Here is an 18898-nt window from a genome sequence, read left to right as displayed (position 1 = left end):
AAAAAGACCTCACAATACTCTTTAATCTCTGTAAAAAAAACAGTCTAATTGGAACCAGGGCTGTTTACGACCACTCTGAAAAAACCAAGGACACAAAATCCTTGATTCTGGATCAGTGGTGCTGGAAGAACACAGCAGTTCAGGCAGCACGTTGGATGCAGGTTTCCAGCATCTGCAGTCATTGTTTTTACCTCACAGAATCCTTGAGAGAAGGAACAGCTTTTAGAAAAAAGGGATCGGCTTTGTGACATTGCGGATTTATTGTTTTTGATTATTTATTCCGGGATGCTATTCAATACAAAACAGGCAGATCACCAGACGCGGCTGGGCCAGAGTAAGCAAAGAGGTTGGTTCTAATAGCACTCCAGTGAAATGTAGGGTCGGTCAGTCAGAAAGGAAAGCAAACAGCTGCAGTTTTATCCAGGTGGATGGGTTTATAAAGGGATGCTGTAGTGACAGAGTTTGAGACAAGTGCTGAGTAAATGGTTATCATTTTCACTGCAATAAATTATCTATTCTGTTTCAAAAACACCATTCTCTTGTCTGTACAGATGCAAAATATCTGCTCAACATCTTTCTGAGGCTGCACAGTGTTATGAAGTTGAAGGTATTAGTGATGTCTCACGAACTTGAAGAAGTAACAATGGGGATTGATGAGGGCAGAGTGGTAGATGTGAACTATATGGACTTCAGTAAGGCATTCAAGAAGGTTCCCCCATGGGAGACTGGTTAGCAAGGGTAGAGCTCATGGAAAACAGGGAGAACTAGCCATTTGGATACAGAACTGGCTCAAAAGTAGAAGACAGAGGGTGATGGTAGAAGGTTGTTTTTCAGACTGGAAGCCTATTACCAGCAGATTGCCACAAGGATTGGTGCTGGATCCACTATTTTTCATCATTTATATAAATGATTTGGAAGTGAGCATATGAGGTATCGTTAGCAATTTTGCAGATGACACCAAAATTGGAGGTGTAGTGGACAGCAAAGAAGGCGACCTCAGATTACAATGGAATCTTGATAAGATGGGACAATGGGCTGAAGAGTGGCTGATGCATTTTAACTTCGATAAATGTGTGGTGCTTCAATGTGGGAAAGCAAATCAGAGCAGGACTTATAGGCTTAATGGTAAGGTCCTAGGGAGTGTTTCTGAACAAAGAGACCTTGGGGTGCAGGTTCATAGCTCTTTGAAAGTAGAAGCGCAGATAGATCAGATGATGAGGAAAGTGCTTGGTATGCTTGGCCAGACTACTGAGTACAGGAGTTGGGAGATCATGTTGTGGTTGTACAGAACTCTGGTTAGGGCACTTTGGGAATATGTGTGTAATTCTGATCCCCTTCCTATTGGAAGGATGTTGTGAAACTTGAAAGGGTTCTGGAAAGATTTACAAGGATGTTTCCAGGATTGGAGGATTTGAGTTACAGGCAGAGGTTGAATAGGCTGGGACTGTTTTCCCTGGAGTGTCAGAGGTGACCTTATAGAGTTTTATAAAATCATGAGGGGCATGGATAGGATAAATAGACAAAGTCTCTTCCCTGGGGTGGGGGAGTCCAGAACTAGAGGGCAAAGGTTTAGGGTGAGAGGGGAAAGATATAAAATAGACCTAAGGGGCAACCTTTTCACGCAGAGGGTGGTAGGTGTATGGAATGAGCTGCCAGAGGATGTGGTGGAGGCTAGTACAATTGCAACATTTAAAAGGCATCTGGAGGGGTATATGAATAAGAACGTTTTGGAGGGATATGGGCCAAGTACTGGTAGGTGGGTCTGGATTGTGTTGGGATATGTGGTCAGCATGGACGAGTTGGACCGAAGTGTTTGTTTCCATGCTGTACATCTCTGTGACTTTGTGACTCTGTATGTACTATATCTTTCAGAGAGAGTGAATGCTGATCTGAACTGAGAGATTCCAAGTGTTTGTGTATGTGACTAGATGCCAATCCCAGCCTGTTCATGGCTTGTGTAAAGAATTGTAACTCGGGTGCCAGTTGCCATGGTTGTGGGTGTGTTCGCCGAGCTGGGATGGTGATTTGCAGATGTTTCTTTCCCTGTCTCGGTGACATTTTCAGTGCTTTGGAGTCTCCTGTGAAGTGCTGCTGTCATGTGTCTTCTGGAAGTTATTTGGTTCCATTCCTGCAGCTTCCAGATGCCAGATCCTGTTGTTCATTGAAGTGCCGGTGTATTGGGTGGATGTCTATGTGTTTGTTGATGGAGTTCATGGATGAGTGCCATGCCTCTAGGAATTCTCTGGCTATCCTCTGTTTAGCTTGTCCTATGATCATTGTGTTATCGCAGTCGAGTTTGCAGTCTTTGTCATCTGTGTGTCTGGTTACTGGGGACTGCATTCATGGCGTTTAGTGCTTGGTGGTGTTTGTGGATGTGGATTGCTAGTTTTCTGCCTGTTTGTCCTACACAGTGTTGTGTGCAGGCTTGGCATGGAATTCTGTAAGTTACATTTGTCTTGCACATGATGGGTAGAGGCTCCTTTATCCTGGTGAGCTGTTGATTGGGTGTGGCTGTCAGTTTATGCCCTGTCATGAATGTGAGTGGTTGGAGAATTCTGGCTGACAGTGCTGAGGTGGTTTTTATAAAGGGTAGCGTGGCTAGTGAGTTAGTTCATGGCCTTGTTGCATAGTTTGTCGGTTAAGCATCTTTGGATGAAGTGTTATGAAGTTATAAGGGGTACTGTACCTTTAAGAGAGTTGAAGGACTTAGCAAACACACAGACTGCTGGAGAATTTACAATGTTACATGTGGTCCAGCAGCTCGCAGTACCTCGGTTGCCATATGACAGAAAAAAAATACAAATTCGGCAATCAATTTAAACTATGCTCCAAAATACCAATCTCCAATGTAAATATATGGCTTAGTTCGAGGCATTCAGAAGCCTTTAATGATATATTTGTTTCAGTACTTATAATACAATGTTATACTTAACCATTAACTAGCACAGTGTAGTGTAACCCTTGTATGTACGAACAGACAGTGGAAAAGTACTGAGTACATCTGACTCGTAAAGATATGCTGATGTAAACCCACAATAGGAATGACTTTTAATAAAGAGCAGTGTGTACAGGCAGCCTTGGTAGCGGCTGGGAGAGCGAAGCAGACAGCGGGGGTGTTGCCGCCCTGTGAGTGCAGATGCAGGACATGTTGTAAGCTGTGGTAAAAAAAACAAGAACTATTTCACACCACCTCCTGCAGAAGGAGGTTGCATGGGGTCAGATATCCAGGAACGAGAGAAGGCGAAGAATGGAGTCAGGTCAACAGTCAATCAAGAAGACAACCACACCTCAATGCTTGCACAATGTTCTGTGATAACATGACGTTTTGTACTGTATAAAAGACTGGGTCAGGGCAGGATAGGGGTCAGACTTCGTGAACTGACACACTCTGCTGTTTGTCAGGGACAGACAGGTCTTGACCCAGAGCTCTGAATGCTTTATCCACTTACTGCTAAAATAAACTTAAAAGTGTGAGGCCGAATATCTTCTCCTATTGATTCATTTAAAGAACACGCAGGACTTGGCTCACACATAGAAGAAAGTAAGTTAGTAGATTGAGCCAAAGTCCGACAATTGGTGACCCCGACGTGATGAAGAAGGAGAAGTGACGGAAAAGAGAGAAAATAGAAACAACGGACAACTGATGTTTGATGACAACAACAAGCGGCGCCACATAAAAAAGGTGAGCAGACGCCTGTTTATATCAAAGTTCTGCAATTGTAAATACTAAATTGATTGTTGTCATTATACTGCAAGTGTCCTAGTAAGAGTAAGTGGATAAAGTATTGAATACAGTATGTACAGGTTTAAAGTCCCTTGGGGTTAGAGTCCCCATAAAAGCAACAAGGTACGTAAGAGTGAGAAGGTTTAAAGTCCATTGAGCAGGATCTCATAAAAGCAACGCTCACAAATTGTGGTGTATGATTGATGTGTTGTATGTTTTAAAATTTATATTGGAGAATGTACAGAGGGTGGCAGAAAAGCCAGTAGTGTTTTGAAGTAAGGGACTGTGGTGTCTCAGCGAGAGAGAGAGAGTTGGCAGTGGGAATCTAACAGTAACAACAGCGACACTGCTGATAAATCTCGCTGAAAGGGTCAGTTGCTCGGGTGTACTCTATACAAACTGACTGGCCACCGGATTTGTCTCTGATTGGGTTAGTTGTGCAGTTATATTACATCCAAACCAATTGACTGCTAGACGTGAGGATTAAAATAAAATACATAAGATGAAAGGGGAATTTGATAAAGAGTGTGAGGAATACGGAGGATGTTCTTTTGACTTAATGTTGCCTGTAAAACGTCAGTGGGGTAAAGCTAGAATTCAGTTAGTTAGTGGGCTTGCAAAGGACAAAAAAAACAATGATGGAGAAATATGATAAGATTTGGGACGAATTACAACAACAGGGCAAAGTCCCTAAAGATGAGGAGAGGGAGAAATTGTCACCGTTTTTAGGAAAAGCAGAAGAGCAAGCTAAATTAGAAGTCGAAGAGTACATGAAGGGAAAGAAAGGGTCAATATTAGTTAGAAGAAAATGGACAAAAGAAGGTGAGGAGAAAGAAGAGAGGAGGATTTGACTGCATAATATGACGTTAGCCTGTATGGCGGGAGAAACATTACAAAAGAGGGTGGGTGGTACCTCTGACCCAAACCTGGTGAAGGAGATAGAAAAGCCACGACCATCTGAGTCATTATATCCTAAATTGCCTGGGGTACAACCACCGCCCCCATATCCTGTAACACAAATGCCACTCATGTATGTTCAAGAAGGGGTGTTAGATGTGCAAGAAGTTGGAACAAGAGAGTACGAAGCAGTAAAAGAGAGACTTGCGGAGGCAGTAGAAGATAGCATTAGAAAGGTAGAAAAACTAACACTAGAAGCTGCACAGAGAGTTAAAGAAGCGGAGGAGGCAAGCAGGGTGATAATGACGCACAGCAGGAACAATGAACAGCCGAAACAAGGGAGACATTCATTATTGGCAGAGCCAGATGCTCACTCGACACCGTATAGTGTTGAGGGTGAAAGGAAAGGAAGATTACATAATTCAGGTCAGTTATTAGACGACAGGTTCTCAGACAGAAGAAGGAGAGATTTGAGGGAACAATGACATAGAGACAATTTGGATGGGGGGGGAATCTGAAAACAGTACAGATATTGAGGATGCAGAATCCCTGACAGAGGATGACCCACACACCTACCCCGTCACTTTGAAAGGCTCACTCACAATGCATGCTGAACATGGCCCTCCAATGCAGCCCCTATCTGAACCAGGTTACAGCCTGTGTCCCAGAGACACATTACGACAGTCTGTACAGTATCAGCACCACCAAATGCCATTAATTTACAGAGGCTCTTATCTGGGGAATGTTTATCAGCCCTTACATTTACTGATATGAACTGCATCCTGGATAAAATGCCCCCACCCATGGAGGGAGGTGGGCCTTGGATGACTAAATTTTGCCAATATACACGAGGGCACAAGTTAGCTATGGGGGATTGGGGAGGATTGTTGGGCAAGAAATTGAATATGTGGGAAATATAGCAGATTGAAGTGTCTGCAGGGACCACCTTACTACCTGATTCAGAACTGTTTGTGCAGCATGCCACCTGTGTGGGGAGGGCAATCAGGGATAGATTTCCGATTCCACCAGGAGTGATGCACTCACTCACCTTCACAATGAAGGAGGGTGAGGATATGCCTGCCTTCTTGGCTCGGTGTAAGGGCACATGGACAGATACTGCGGGGAGCCATCCAGGGTCGGGTCAGCTACAGACCACGTTATCTAGGAATGCTGTTATGGCAGGGATGCCTAAGGAAGTAAAAGAGGCAATGGAGAGTAATCCCGATATCCCAGGTTGTTCTACAGAACAGTGGGAGAAACACTTGACGCACCACATGAAGCGTTACAGGACGAAACAGGATGAAGATAAACAGAGTAATGAGTCAGCTCAAGCACAGTTGCTGAAGTTACAGCTCGATGAGGCTAGGAGGAAGGTTAATGATACAAGGAAGGCCTCCCAAAAAAAACAACTGATCAGATGGTTCAGCGACCGTTGCCACAAAACATCCTGCCCAGTCTGGACTCAACACCTGATGGGATGCCTCCCTACTCCCAATATGGGGGCAAGCCGATAGGTGTTTCAGGAGGACTGCGTGGTAAAGGGAGGGGCCGTGGAGCACCAAGAGGTCAGCCACCCAACACCTGTTTTGTATGCGGCCAGCTCGGGCATTGGAGACGGAATTGTCCCATGCTGTGGGGACCCCAGGGAGGGTGGGCATTGATCTGAGGACAGTATGTCCGATCAAGTCAGCCTCCTTTTCAACAGGCTGCTCAGCCTTACCAAGTCCCACATGTAGCTGCAGCCCCGGTGCAAGGACAGTACCCCCAGACTATGCCGGAAGGGCAGGGATACGAATATTGACGGGGCCCAAGAATCCAGGGGCATGTGGGGTTGGCAGACCCCTATATGCAAATGATGGTAATGGACAAGACTCTGTCTTTTTTGGTTGACACGAGTGCAAGATTTTCTACCATCACTTGTGCTATACCTCGGTCAAATATGTCGTCCTCTAGCGTCCAGTTGGTAGGGTTCTCGGGCAAACCAGAAAATCTGCCTTTGCCATCGCCACTGATCACATCAGTGTCCAGACAGACATTTCGTCACCAGTATATTTCATCACCTTCATGCCCTGTGAATCTGATGGGTGGTGACTTGGTGAGATGTGGGGTCTCGGTCCTGTGTGGGCTAGACGGGCTGGTAGAGACCTTTCCTAATGGCTATTCTGTCAACTGTTCTATGACAATGATTCACTCTGGATCCCAAATGATGCTATCACCGGACACATCTCCAATGGCAGAAGGGCAGTGGGGAGATATATACTGGGGACTCCTTGAACCAGAAAACAGGCAGAACAATGGTATACAGTCTTTATACAGCCAATGGCGACCCTGGGTTCAGATGCTGCATCCCTTTGCTCCTCCTGCAGATCCCCTTCACGTTACCCTGTATTATGATCCTGATGGTAGTGACATCTATCAGCATGCATTCTATCAGCATTTAGAAGGGACACAATGGGATATTTCCTCTAGTTGTATTCTGATAGGGAAAGAAGGTGTGGTGGGTGTTGTTGAACTTACTGCAGAACAGTTGGAATGGTATGAGATGTCTGAAGAAGCTATACCTCATCTCAGATTGGCCGTGCATGCTAAATATCAGGCCAAGGATCTGGGACCTATGTCTAAACGTTTGATGGCGCTAACTGATTGGGTTTGGACTCAGCTACCCGGTTTACAATATTCACCATCAGAGGAAGCCTACAGAATTATGTACAGGACTACTGACAAGGTGCTGCTGGAACACAGGCAGATTGAAAAGTTTCATGGTCGAGAGAAGACAGACCATCCTCAGGCTGCAGCAATGATTGACGCTCTGCCAGATACTTTGTGGTCAGCAAGTTCAACGGACATTGGTCACTGCAAACACATCACACCAATCACATTCGATTTGATTGACCACATTCCGATTTGGCAGAGACAATATTCACACAAACCACAGGCTGAAGCCGGCATTGCCGACACAATTGAAGGATTGTTAGCAGCAGGGGTGCTATAACCCTCCCAGTCAGCCTGGAACAATCCTATCTTACCTGTAGAGAAGCAGAATACTGGTAAATATTGGATGGCCCATGATCTTAGATGGATCAATAGCGTCGTTTCTACTCCAACAGTTCCAGTTTCAAACCCCTACACTGCAATGTCTGTGCTGATCCCTGACCATAAGTGGTTCTCGTGCATTGATCTGGCCAATGCGTTCTTCTGTTTGCCCTTAGCTGATCATTTGAGGGACATTTTTTCGTTCACCTATAAAGGCCAACAACTATGTTATACAAGGGTCCCTCAAGGGTTCGTTTTGTCACCGGGGGGTGTTTAATCGGATACTGAAACAGCAACTGAACGACATATCACTCCCAAAGGGGGTGACATTGATCCAGTATGTGGATGACATTCTTTTGGCCACACACGACTATGTTTCTTGTCTGGCAGCCACAAAGACGTTGCTGTTTCGCCTGTATGAAGTTGGTTTCAAAGTCTCACGGGCTAAATTACAATGCTGCAGACAGACGGTGTCTTTTTTGGGTAGAGTGATTTCCGCTAAGGGAACAGGTCTCTCTCCGTCCCATAGATCCTCCATTCTGCATCATTGCCAAACCGATCACTGTAAAGGACATGCTTTCGTTTCTTGGGTTGGCAGGATATAGCAGACAATTTGTTGCATCATATGGGGAGCTCACTTTCCATCTCAGAGCCATGGTTAATGAACAAGGCATGAGAAATTTGTCAGCCCATTTGCAGTGGCCCACGGAGGCAGACAAAAGTTTCATCTCTCTTAAACAGGCCCTAACGCGGGCTGCTGATTTAGCGGTCCCAGATTACAAAGATCCATTTTTCCTCGATATTTCTGAAGGATTACACACAGTAAATAGTGTTCTTTTTCAGAAAAAAGGGGGAGGCAGGCAGGTGCTGATGTATGTAAGTGTTCCCCATGACCCAATAGAGGACAAACACTCGCCATGTACAAGACATGCAGCAGGGGTAGCAAACATTCTCCAAAAGGTAACACATAGAGTCATGGACCATTCACTAACTGTACTGAGGACACACAGTATAGTGGCCTATGGGAACTCAACAGCCTTTACAATGATGTCACTGCGGCAAACCAGGTTAGAGAAAATCCTGAGTGCACCACATATAACTTTTACACACGAAGGAATTAACATGGCTGATAACATGGGAGAAGGAGAGCCACATATGTGTGAGGGAAGGATACAGAGAGATACCAAAGTTAGGACAGACTTACAGGCAATTCCACTAGTAGACCCAGAAGAAGTGCTGTTCACAGATGGTTGTTGTTACAGACATCCAACTGAAGGACCTAAAGCAGCCTATGCAGTGGTGTGACAGACAAGTGAGGGATTTGAGGAAGTGTTGACAGGAAAAGTGACAGGCAAAGAATCAGCCCAGTTGGCTGAACTACAGCTGATGATTGCTGCGTTAGAATGGTCAGAGGGAAAAAGAGTAAATATCTACACCGACTCTGCATATGTGGTAGGGGCCATACAGGTAGAACGCAGTCAATGGGTTAGAGCAGGATTCTTAACAGCAGCGAAAACCCCAATTAAACATGAAAAATATATGAAAAGATTAGCGGAGGCCCTAATGAAACCTGCAGAAGTGGCGGTGGTCAAGTGTAGAGGACATGATAAAGCAGATACAGTAGTAGCGAAGGGCAATCAGGAAGCAGACTCGGCAGCAAAGAAAGCAGCAGAGTATACACCACACGATATAATGATGCAAACAGAGAGAACAGTGTATGACCTGCTGCCTGCCTGTGATGTAAATGTGTTAATCAAAGAGCAGCAGAAAACCTCTCCTCATGAACTGACAGTTTGGAGAGAGAGAGAGGGGCCAGAGAGTCAGAAAGGATTTGGAGGTCATCGGACGGTAGACCATCCTACCCCGAGGTTTGATAGCTTCCATGCTCCAGGGAGCTCATGGGTTGACCCATTGTGGAAAAACACAGATGCAGAGGCATCTGACACATTGGTGGCATCTGTTCTTGCCAGCTATGATTGAAAATTATATCAGGGAATGTAGAACGTGTACAGAATACAATGTGAGACCAACAGTGAAACCACACGAGGGAAAATTCCATCTCCCAAGAATACCAGGTCAGGAAATAATGATCGACTACACTGACATGATAGAGAGAGTAAACGGATACCGGTACCTTTTGGTAGCAGTGGATGCATACACTGGTTGGCCAGAGGCGATACCTGCGAAAAAGGAAGACGCAAAAACAGTGATCAAATTCTTGATAAACCAATACATTCCAATGCATGGGTTTCCAAAGAGAGTCAGGTCAGATAATGGCACACATTTCAAGAACAAAGACCTGTAAGATGTTGAAGCAGCTTTAGGACTGAAACATGCGTTTGGAACAATGTACCATCCTCAGTCACAGGGAAAAGTGAAAAGAATGAATCAGTCCATAAAAGGAAAAATAGGAAAGGTGTGTGCCCAAACAAAGTTAAGTTGGGTGGAGGCCCTACCCTTAGCTTTACTGTCCATTAGAAGTTCAGTAAACTCCATCACAGGGTTTACCCCGAACGAGCTAACAACAGGGCAGCGGTTCCCGGGACCAGGAGCTGGAATACAGATGTTAGAGGGAGGAGGAGGCTCTCTAAGTTACAAACCTTACTATGATCAACTAACAGCTTTGGTGTCAGTTTTCTCCAAACAGGTTGGATTGGAAAAGGGGGACCGACAGAGCCAGGTGCCACCTACCACGGACTGGGTCCTGCTGAAGGTGATCATACGGAAGTGGTCGGAGCCAAGGTGGACAGGACCTTACAGGGTGGAGGAGGGGATATCCCATGCGGTCAGACTGAACAGGATAATCATCACAGCCATTGAAGGGAAGGCTCCCCCGCCCTACCAGATGTCACAGATGGAGACGGAAACCATGGCTCTGGTAGGAAGGGAAGACTGTGCATCAAACTGGTTTGTTGGTCTCATTTTGATGAGACCAAAAGGGGGATTTGTAAATATATGGCTTAGTTCGAGGCATTCAGAAGCCTTTAATGATATATTTGTTTCAGTACTTACAATACAATGTTATACTTAACCATTAACTAGCACAGTGTAGTGTAACCCTTGTATGTACGAACAGACAGTGGAAAAGTACTGAGTACATCTGACTCGTAAAGATATGCTGATGTAAACCCACAATAGGAATGACTTTTAATAAAGAGCAGTGTGTACAGGCAGCCTTGGTAGCGGCTGGGAGAGCGAGGCAGACAGCGGGGGTGTTGCCGCCCTGTGAGTGCAGATGCAGGACATGGTGTAAGCTGTGGTAAAAAAAACAAGAACTATTTCACACCACCTCCTGCAGAAGGAGGTTACATGGGGTCAGATATCCAGGAACGCGAAAAGGTGGAGAATGGAGTCAGGTCAACAGTCAATCAAGAAGACAACCACACCTCAATGCTTGCACAATGTTCTGTGATTAAATGACATTTTGTATTGTATAAAAGACTGGGTCAGGGCAGGATAGGGGTCAGACTTCATGAACTGACACACTCTGCTGTTTGTCAGGGACAGAAAGGTCTAGACCCAGAGCTCTGAATGCTTTATCCACTTACTGCTAAAATAAACTTAAAAGTGTGAGGCTGAATATCTTCTCCTATTGCTTCATTTAAAGAACACGCAGGACTTGGCTCACACATAGAAGAAAGTAAGTTAGTAGATTGAGCCAAGGTCCGACACCAATCAATTTTGAATTTAGTATTTTGACAACATTAACACAAATGAAATGATCCGATACTTTGGGGTATCAAACCGAAACAAAAATTGAACAGTTGGAGGAGAACTGCCAAAAGACCAACAAATGTAGGCTGCTGGTGAGAACTCTCTGAGAAGGACCTGTCCAGAGAAGCAGTTTGCACAGAGAAAAATATCAACACTGACCTGGAGAGTAAACCTACACAGGAAGGTACAAGGAGAAGATCCAGCTGTTGGCTGGTTTTGAAGTTTGAATTGTCCGGTAAATCTTAATCCGGGGTTTATCGGATTAATATTGTAGAGGGGAAGGTAAAAGATGGGTTCGAGAAAGGAGTTGTAACTGGTTGTTAATTAATTATTCTCTGTTAGAGTTTTAAAAAATAAAGTTGTTAATTTTTACTTTAAATAGTGACTTTTGGGAATAGTTCCTTGCCTCTCGAAGTTTAACAGATTACAGCACGGGATTAAATCATTTCGGTGTTACAGATTTACCTTAACGGGCGGGCGGAGCGGGGCAATCCCTTGTAGTAACAGAAGGTACAGGGATATCTGCTCTTAGGGAATACTCTGTCGATGTGTTCTTCTTCTTCCCTTCGTGGATGGGGAGCCCTGCAGTATGTTGTAGCCCTTTTGAAGAGGGTCCTAATGCAGCTTTGTTTGTGTGTGTTCGGGTGGTTGTGGTTGTAGTTCAGGATGTGGTCAGTGTGTGTGCCTTTCCTGTCTAGGTTTATGGTGCATTCACTGTTCTGTGTTCTTTCTAACATCACATCCAGGAATGGGAGTTGATTTTTGTTTTTTCCCTCTCTCGTAAATCTGATCCTTGTGAACATGATGTGTATAATCCGGTGTGGGTTCTCGATTTCTGTTCTCTTAATGAAAATTGAAATGCAGTCCACATATCTGATCAACAATTTGGACTGGATTTGTTGGAGAGCTGTTTGTTCCAGTCTTTGCCTCATTGCTTCTGCTGTGAGCCCCGAGATGGGTGAGCCCAGAGGTGTCCCATTGATCTGTTCAGATATTTGGTTGTTGAAAGTGAAGTGTGTCATCAAGCACAGCTCTAGTAGTTTGAGTGTGCACCATAGAGTCATACAGTTGTACAGCACAGAAACAGACCTTTCGGTCCACCTCGTCCATGCCAATCAAATATCCCAACCAAATCTCGTCCCACCTGCCAGCACCTGGCCCATATCCCTCCAAACCCTTCCCAGTTATATACCCATCCAGATCCCTTTTAACTGTTGTATTTGTACCAGCCTCCACCACATTGTCTGGCAGCTCATTCCACACACCAACCACCCTCTGTGTGAAAAAGTTGCCCCTGAGGCCTCTCTTTTACATCTCTCCCCTCTCACCCTAAACCTATGCCTTCTAATTCTGGATTCCCCCACCCCAGGGAAAAGACTTTGTCTATTTATCCTATCCATTCCTCTATAAGGCCACCCCTCAGCCTCCGACGCTCCAGGGAAAACAACCCCAGCCTGTTCAGCCTCTCCCTGTAGCTCAAATCCTCCAACCCTGGCAACATCCTTGTAAATCTTTTCTGAACCCTTTCAAGTTTCACAACATCTTTCCAATAGGAAGGAGACCAGAATTGCACGCAATATTCCAACAGTGGCCTAACCAATGTCTTGTATAGCCACAACATGACCTCCCAACTCCTGTACTCAATACTCTGACCAATAAAGGAAAGCATACAAAACACCTTCTTCACTATCCTATCTACCTGTGACTCCACTTTCAAGGAGCTATGAACCTGCACTCCAAGGTCTCTTCATTCAGTAATGCTTCCTAGGATCTTCCCATTAAGTGTATAAGTCCTGCTAAGATTTGCTTTCCCAAAATGCAGCACCTCACATTTATCTAAGTTAAACTGCAACAGCTACTTCTCAGCCCATTGGCCCATCTGATCAAGATCCTGTTGTAATCTGAGGTAACCTTCTTCGCTGTCCACTACACCTCCAATTATGGTGTCATCAGCAAATTTACGAACTATACCTCTTATGCTCACATCCAAATCATTTATGTAAATGATGAAACGTAGTGGACCTCGCACCGATCCTTGTGGAACTCCACTGGTCACAGGCCTCCAGTCTGAAAAACAACCCTCCATCACCATCCACTGTCTTCTACCTTTGGTTAAGAAAAAGAAGGAAGCATACTTCAGGTATAGACAAGATAGATCGAGTGATTCCTTAGAGTAATAAGGAAGTAAGAATATATTTCAGAGGGAAATCAGAAGGACATAAAGCGGAAATGAGATAGCTGTGGCATATAGAGTTAAGGAGAATCCAAAGGGTTTTTACAAATACATTAAGGACCAAAGGGTAACTAGGGAGAGAGAAGGGCCTCTCAGATATCCTTGTTGATAGGTTCCCCATCGTGCTGTCTGTTCTGTTTGTCCAGGAGTTTGGCTATTGTCTCTCTGGCTAGAAGGCAGAAGTGAGGACTGCAGATGCTGGAAACCAGAGTTTAGATTAGAGTGGTGCTGGGAAAGCACAGCAGGTCAGGCAGCATCCGAGGAGCAGGCAAATCGACGTTTCGGGCAAAAGCCCTTCATCCTGATGTCGGGGCTTTTACCCGAAACGTCGATTCTCCTGCTCCTCGGATGCTGCCTGACCTGCTGTGCTTTTCCAGCATCTCTCTGGCTAGGATTATGTCAGTTAAAGTGAACAGTGCCGTTATATCCAATGAGACTGTTGCTTCGCCCTTGTCTATGTTTATGTTCTTGATGTTGTTTCGGAATTCCTGTGATGATTGTACGGAGTATTTGGATCCGCTGATAAGTTATTCCAGATTTTGTTGAAGTCCTTTTGTCATTTTATGTGATGGAGTTTGAGAGAGTGCCTCAATGGGTCTAAGTGGGATGACTGGTTGGTGTACTTTGGGTAATCCAGAAAATCTTGGGGTGTTATTGCTTTCTGGTTTCATCCTTTGTCGGTCAATTCTGGTTATGAGTCTGTTTTTTGTTGGTTCCATAGTGTGTTGTTTATTCTATTGGTTACTGTGGTGTGGGGTCACACTCCCTCTGGAGGTAGGTGTCAGTATCTGCAAGTAATTTCTCTGCTCTCTGAATATATTCGGCCGTGTCCATGATAACTGGCATTCTTCCCTAGGTGTCTGTCGTGTTGTCTTCTCTGCTGTTGGTGAGCTTTGTCATTTTGTCTTGTGCCGTTTTCTTTCTGTATGGACATAATTGTTCATTCTGAGTGATAGTCGGGTGTCTCTGATTTTGTTTGTGTCCATCGTGTGATAGCTTTTGGTGGATAGACGATCCAGTTCTGTCACTTCCACCTGAGAATCTTCTATCTTTCTGAAATGATTCCTCTCAATATTCCAAACTCCAGCTCCAGTGGATTACCGTTGGTCATAAACTGATGTTACACACAACAGGAAACCCTTCTGCTAATTAAACAAAACACACAGAAAAGCTCACCATGCCTCCTCACCTGTTAAAGTACGAGTGACAGAGAACTGGGTAAAAACAAGGACTGCAGATACTGGAAACGAGAGTCTAGATCAGAGTGGTGTTGGAAAAGCACAGCAGGTCAGGCAGCATCCGAGGAGCAGGAAAATCGATGTTTCGGGCAAAGGCCCTTCATCAGGAATAGAGGCAGGATGCCTGCAGAGTGGAGAGATAAATAAGAGGAGGGTGGGGGTGGGGAGAAAGTATCATAGAGTACAGTAGGTGAGTGGGGGTGGGAATGGAGGTGATAAGTCAGAGAGGAGGGTGGAGTGGATAGGTGGAAAGGAAAATAGGCAGGTAGGACAGGTCATGAGGGTGGTGCTGAGCTGGAAGGTGGAGCTGGGGTGAGGTGGGGGACGGGTCATGAGGGTCGTGCTGAGCTGGAAGGTTGGAGCTGGGGTGAGGTGGGGGACGGGTCATGAGGGCGGTGCTGAGCTGGAAGGTTAGAGCTGGGGTGAGGTAGGGGATGGGTCATGAGGGTGGTGCTGAGCTGGAAGGTTGGAGCTGGGGTGAGGTGGGGGACAGGTCATGAGGGCGGTGCTGAGCTGGAAGGTTGGAGCTGGGGTGAGGTGGGGGACAGGTCATGGGGACGGTGCTGAGCTGGAAGGTTGGAGCTGGGGTGGGGTGGGGGACAGGTCATGAGGGCGGTGCTGAGCTGGAAGGTTAGAGCTGGGGTGAGGTGGGGGATGGGTCATGAGGGCGGTGCTGAGCTGGAAGGTTGGAGCTGGGGTGAGGTGGGGGACGGGTCATGAGGGTGGTGCTGAGCTGGAAGGTTGGAGCTGGGGTGAGGTGGGGGACGGGTCATGAGGGCGGTGCTGAGCTGGAAGGTTGGAGCTGGGGTGAGGTGGGGGACGGGTCATGAGGGGGGTGCTGAGCTGGAAGGTTGGAGCTGGGGTGAGGTGGGGGACAGGTCATGAGGGCGGTGCTGAGCTGGAAGGTTAGAGCTGGGGTGAGGTGACGGGTCATGAGGGTGGTGCTGAGCTGGAAGGTTGGAGCTGGGGTGGGGTGGGGGATGGGTCATGAGGGCGGTGCTGAGCTGGAAGGTTGGAGCTGGGGTGAGGTGGGGGTGAGGGGAAATTAGGAAACTGGTGAAATCCAGAGAACTCCCCAAGTTCCACTGTTGAAAGGAAAACAATATCAATGTTAATCTTTAACTTTATAAATGAACATTAAACAACAACTTTCAACTTTCCACCTCCTTTCTCTTAAAGGTTTGTTAATTACCTCTCACTCTATAATAATAGACTGATCCAATAAAAGCCCCTAATAAAATTACAACAACTTAATTTTCAAATCCAGACAGTGGCTGTGGTCTCCAGTGTCTGCCTTCCTCTGTTTGGAGATCATCCTGAATCATCTTCACTCTTCTGCTGCACAGATATTTCTAATGAAAATGGTACCTTTGAGTGTTTTTCATTCAGTCTCTCAATAGCCGTTGGTGCTCTCTCTCTCTCTCTCTGACTAACTTACAAAATGCCAGATTATTTATACCCCAAACATCATTCATCTCAGTGGTTTGATGCTGTCAAAACAATTCAAAATTCAAAATTGATTGGGATTTAGTATCCTGGGACATCGTTTTTGAAACGATTTGTAGCTCGGGTGCTCATTGTTGTGGTTGTGTTCGCCGAGTTGGGAACTTGTGTTGCAGACGTTTCGTCCCCTGTCTAGGTGACATCCTCAGTGCTTGGGAGCCTCCTGTGAAATGCTTCTGTGATCTTTCCTCCGGAATTTGTAGTGATTTGTATCTTCCGCTTCCGGTTGTCAGTTCCAGCTGTCTGCTGCAGTGGCCGGTATATTGGGTCCAGGTCAATGTGTTTGTTGATAGAGGCATGGCACTCATCCATAAAGTCTAAGAATTCCCTGACTGTTCTCTGTTTGGCTTGTCCTATAATAGTAATGTTGTCCCAGTCGAACTCATGTTGCTTGTCATCTGCGTGTGGCTACTAAAGATAGCTGGTCGTGTCGTTTTGTGGCTAGTTGGTGTTCATGGATGTGGACCGTTAGCTGTCTTCCTGTTTATCCTATGTAGTGTTTTGTGCAGTCCTTGCATGGGATTTTGTACACGACATTGTCTCTTTCTTTGTACACATAAGCAAAACCAAAGAAACTCTGCAGTTGCTGGAATCCCAAACAGACAGGCAGGAGGCTGGAAGGACACAGCAAGCCAGGCAGCATCAGCAGGAGGAGAGTCAGTGTTCCAGATATAACTCTTCTTCAGGACTGGGGGTGGGTGTGGGAGGAGCTGCAGATAAAGTGTATGGCAGGTGGGGATAGGTGAAGACAGGTAGAGGGTACGACCTGGTTTGGTCAATGGGCAGAATGAATCCGGTTGGGGGCAGGGACCATTGGAAGGGAAGGGAGAGGCTGGGAAGGGAGTTGGGGAATGGGAAGGAAGGTTATTTGAAATTAGAGAACTCAATTTTGAGTCCTCCAGGCTGTAGGCTGCCTCGGTGGAAGATGAGGTGTTGTTCCTCCAGTTTGTGCCGTGGTTCATTGTGGCAATGGAAGAGGTCATATTCAAAAGGGAGTGGTTGGGGGAATTGAAATGGTGGTGACTGGGGGGTCCGGTTGGCCCCTATGGGCCCGGCTGTGATGCTCGGTGAACAGAATGCCTAAGTTTACATTCAGTCACCCCGATGTAGAGAGGACCACATCGGGAGCACCTGATGCAGTAACTAGTCTGGAAGAGAGGCAGGTGACTCTCTGTCTCACCTGGAAGGAGTGTTTGTGGCCCTGGGTGGAGGGGAGGGGGCTGGTGTGCCAACTGGTTTGGCATCTTTTCTGGTTGCAGGAGAAGGTACCTGGGGGTTTGGGGGGGGGGGGGGCATCGGTGGGGAGAGTGGGCACAAACCAAGGATTGTTGAAGTGAGTGGTCCTTGTGGAAGGCAGAGAGGGGTGGGGGAGGGGAAGATGTGCTTGGTGGTGGGGTCTAGGTGGAGTTGGCGGAACTGTTTAAGGATAATACGTTGGATGTGGAGATTGGTGGGATGGTGGGTGAGGACAAGGGGGACTCTGTCTTTATTGCACTAGGGGGTGTTTGGACCAGTGGGACAGGGAATGGAGATCGTGTGGAGGGGCACTGTCTGGGTAACGGAGGGAGGAAAATCACTGTGTTCAAAATATGGGGATATCTGGGATACTCACGTGTGGAATGTCGCCTCGTCCGAGCACGTGCTGCAGACACAGAGGAATTTGGAGAATGGGATGGAGGACACTGGGTGGGAGGGGGGAGTACTTCAGGGAGTTATGGGAGTCTATGGGAGTCTATGGGTTTGTCACCGGAGTCTGTCACGGAAGATGGAAATGTTGAGGTGAAGAAAGGGGAGGGAGGTGTCTGAGATGGACCGAGTGAGTTTGAGGGTGGGGTGGAAGGTGTGGGTTGTGTCGATGAGCTGCTCCGGTTCAGCCTGGGTGCAGGACACTGCACCGATGCAGTCACCGATGTAACGGTGGAAGAGTTGGGGCCCAGTGCCTGTGTAGGTACTGAAGAGGAACTGTTCGATATCACCAACAAAGAGGCAGGTGTAGGTGGGGCCCATTCAGGTGCCCATGGCCACTCCCTTGATTTGAAGGCAATGGGAGGAGGTGAAGGAAAGGGTTTTGAGGGTGGGGACCAGTTCAGCGAGGTGGAGGAGGGTCATGGTGGAGGGGGACTGGATGGGTTTGTTGGAAAGGAAAAAGCAGAGGAAGTGGAGGTCTTCCATGTGGGGTCTGGATGCATGTACGGACTGTACGTCCATAATGAAGATAAAGCACTGGGGGCCGGGGAACAGGAAGCTGCTGGAGAGATTAAGGACATGGTTGGAATCACGGATGTCAGTGGGAAGTGCCTGAACGAAGGGGGAGAGGATGGAGTCGAGGTCGGTGCCAAGACGACAGGTCAGGCAGGATCGTTGGGCTTGTGGATCAGCCCCTTGGTCTGACTGAATCTCTCTGGGTCATCCATACTGCACAAAGAAAGCTCCTAACTCCTCTCCCACCCTTTTTATGTTCATACTCCGGAATGGAATTGCCTCCGGAAATCTGGTGCACACATCCATTACGGTGAGCAAGTACTGGTTCCGTCATCTAGTTCTCAGGAGGGGACC

This window comes from Chiloscyllium punctatum, chromosome 42, assembly GCF_047496795.1.
Source record: "Chiloscyllium punctatum isolate Juve2018m chromosome 42, sChiPun1.3, whole genome shotgun sequence".
Lineage (NCBI taxonomy): Eukaryota > Metazoa > Chordata > Chondrichthyes > Orectolobiformes > Hemiscylliidae > Chiloscyllium > Chiloscyllium punctatum.
The sequence above is the reverse complement of the archived record's forward strand: the minus strand, read 5'-3'. Positions refer to the sequence as shown.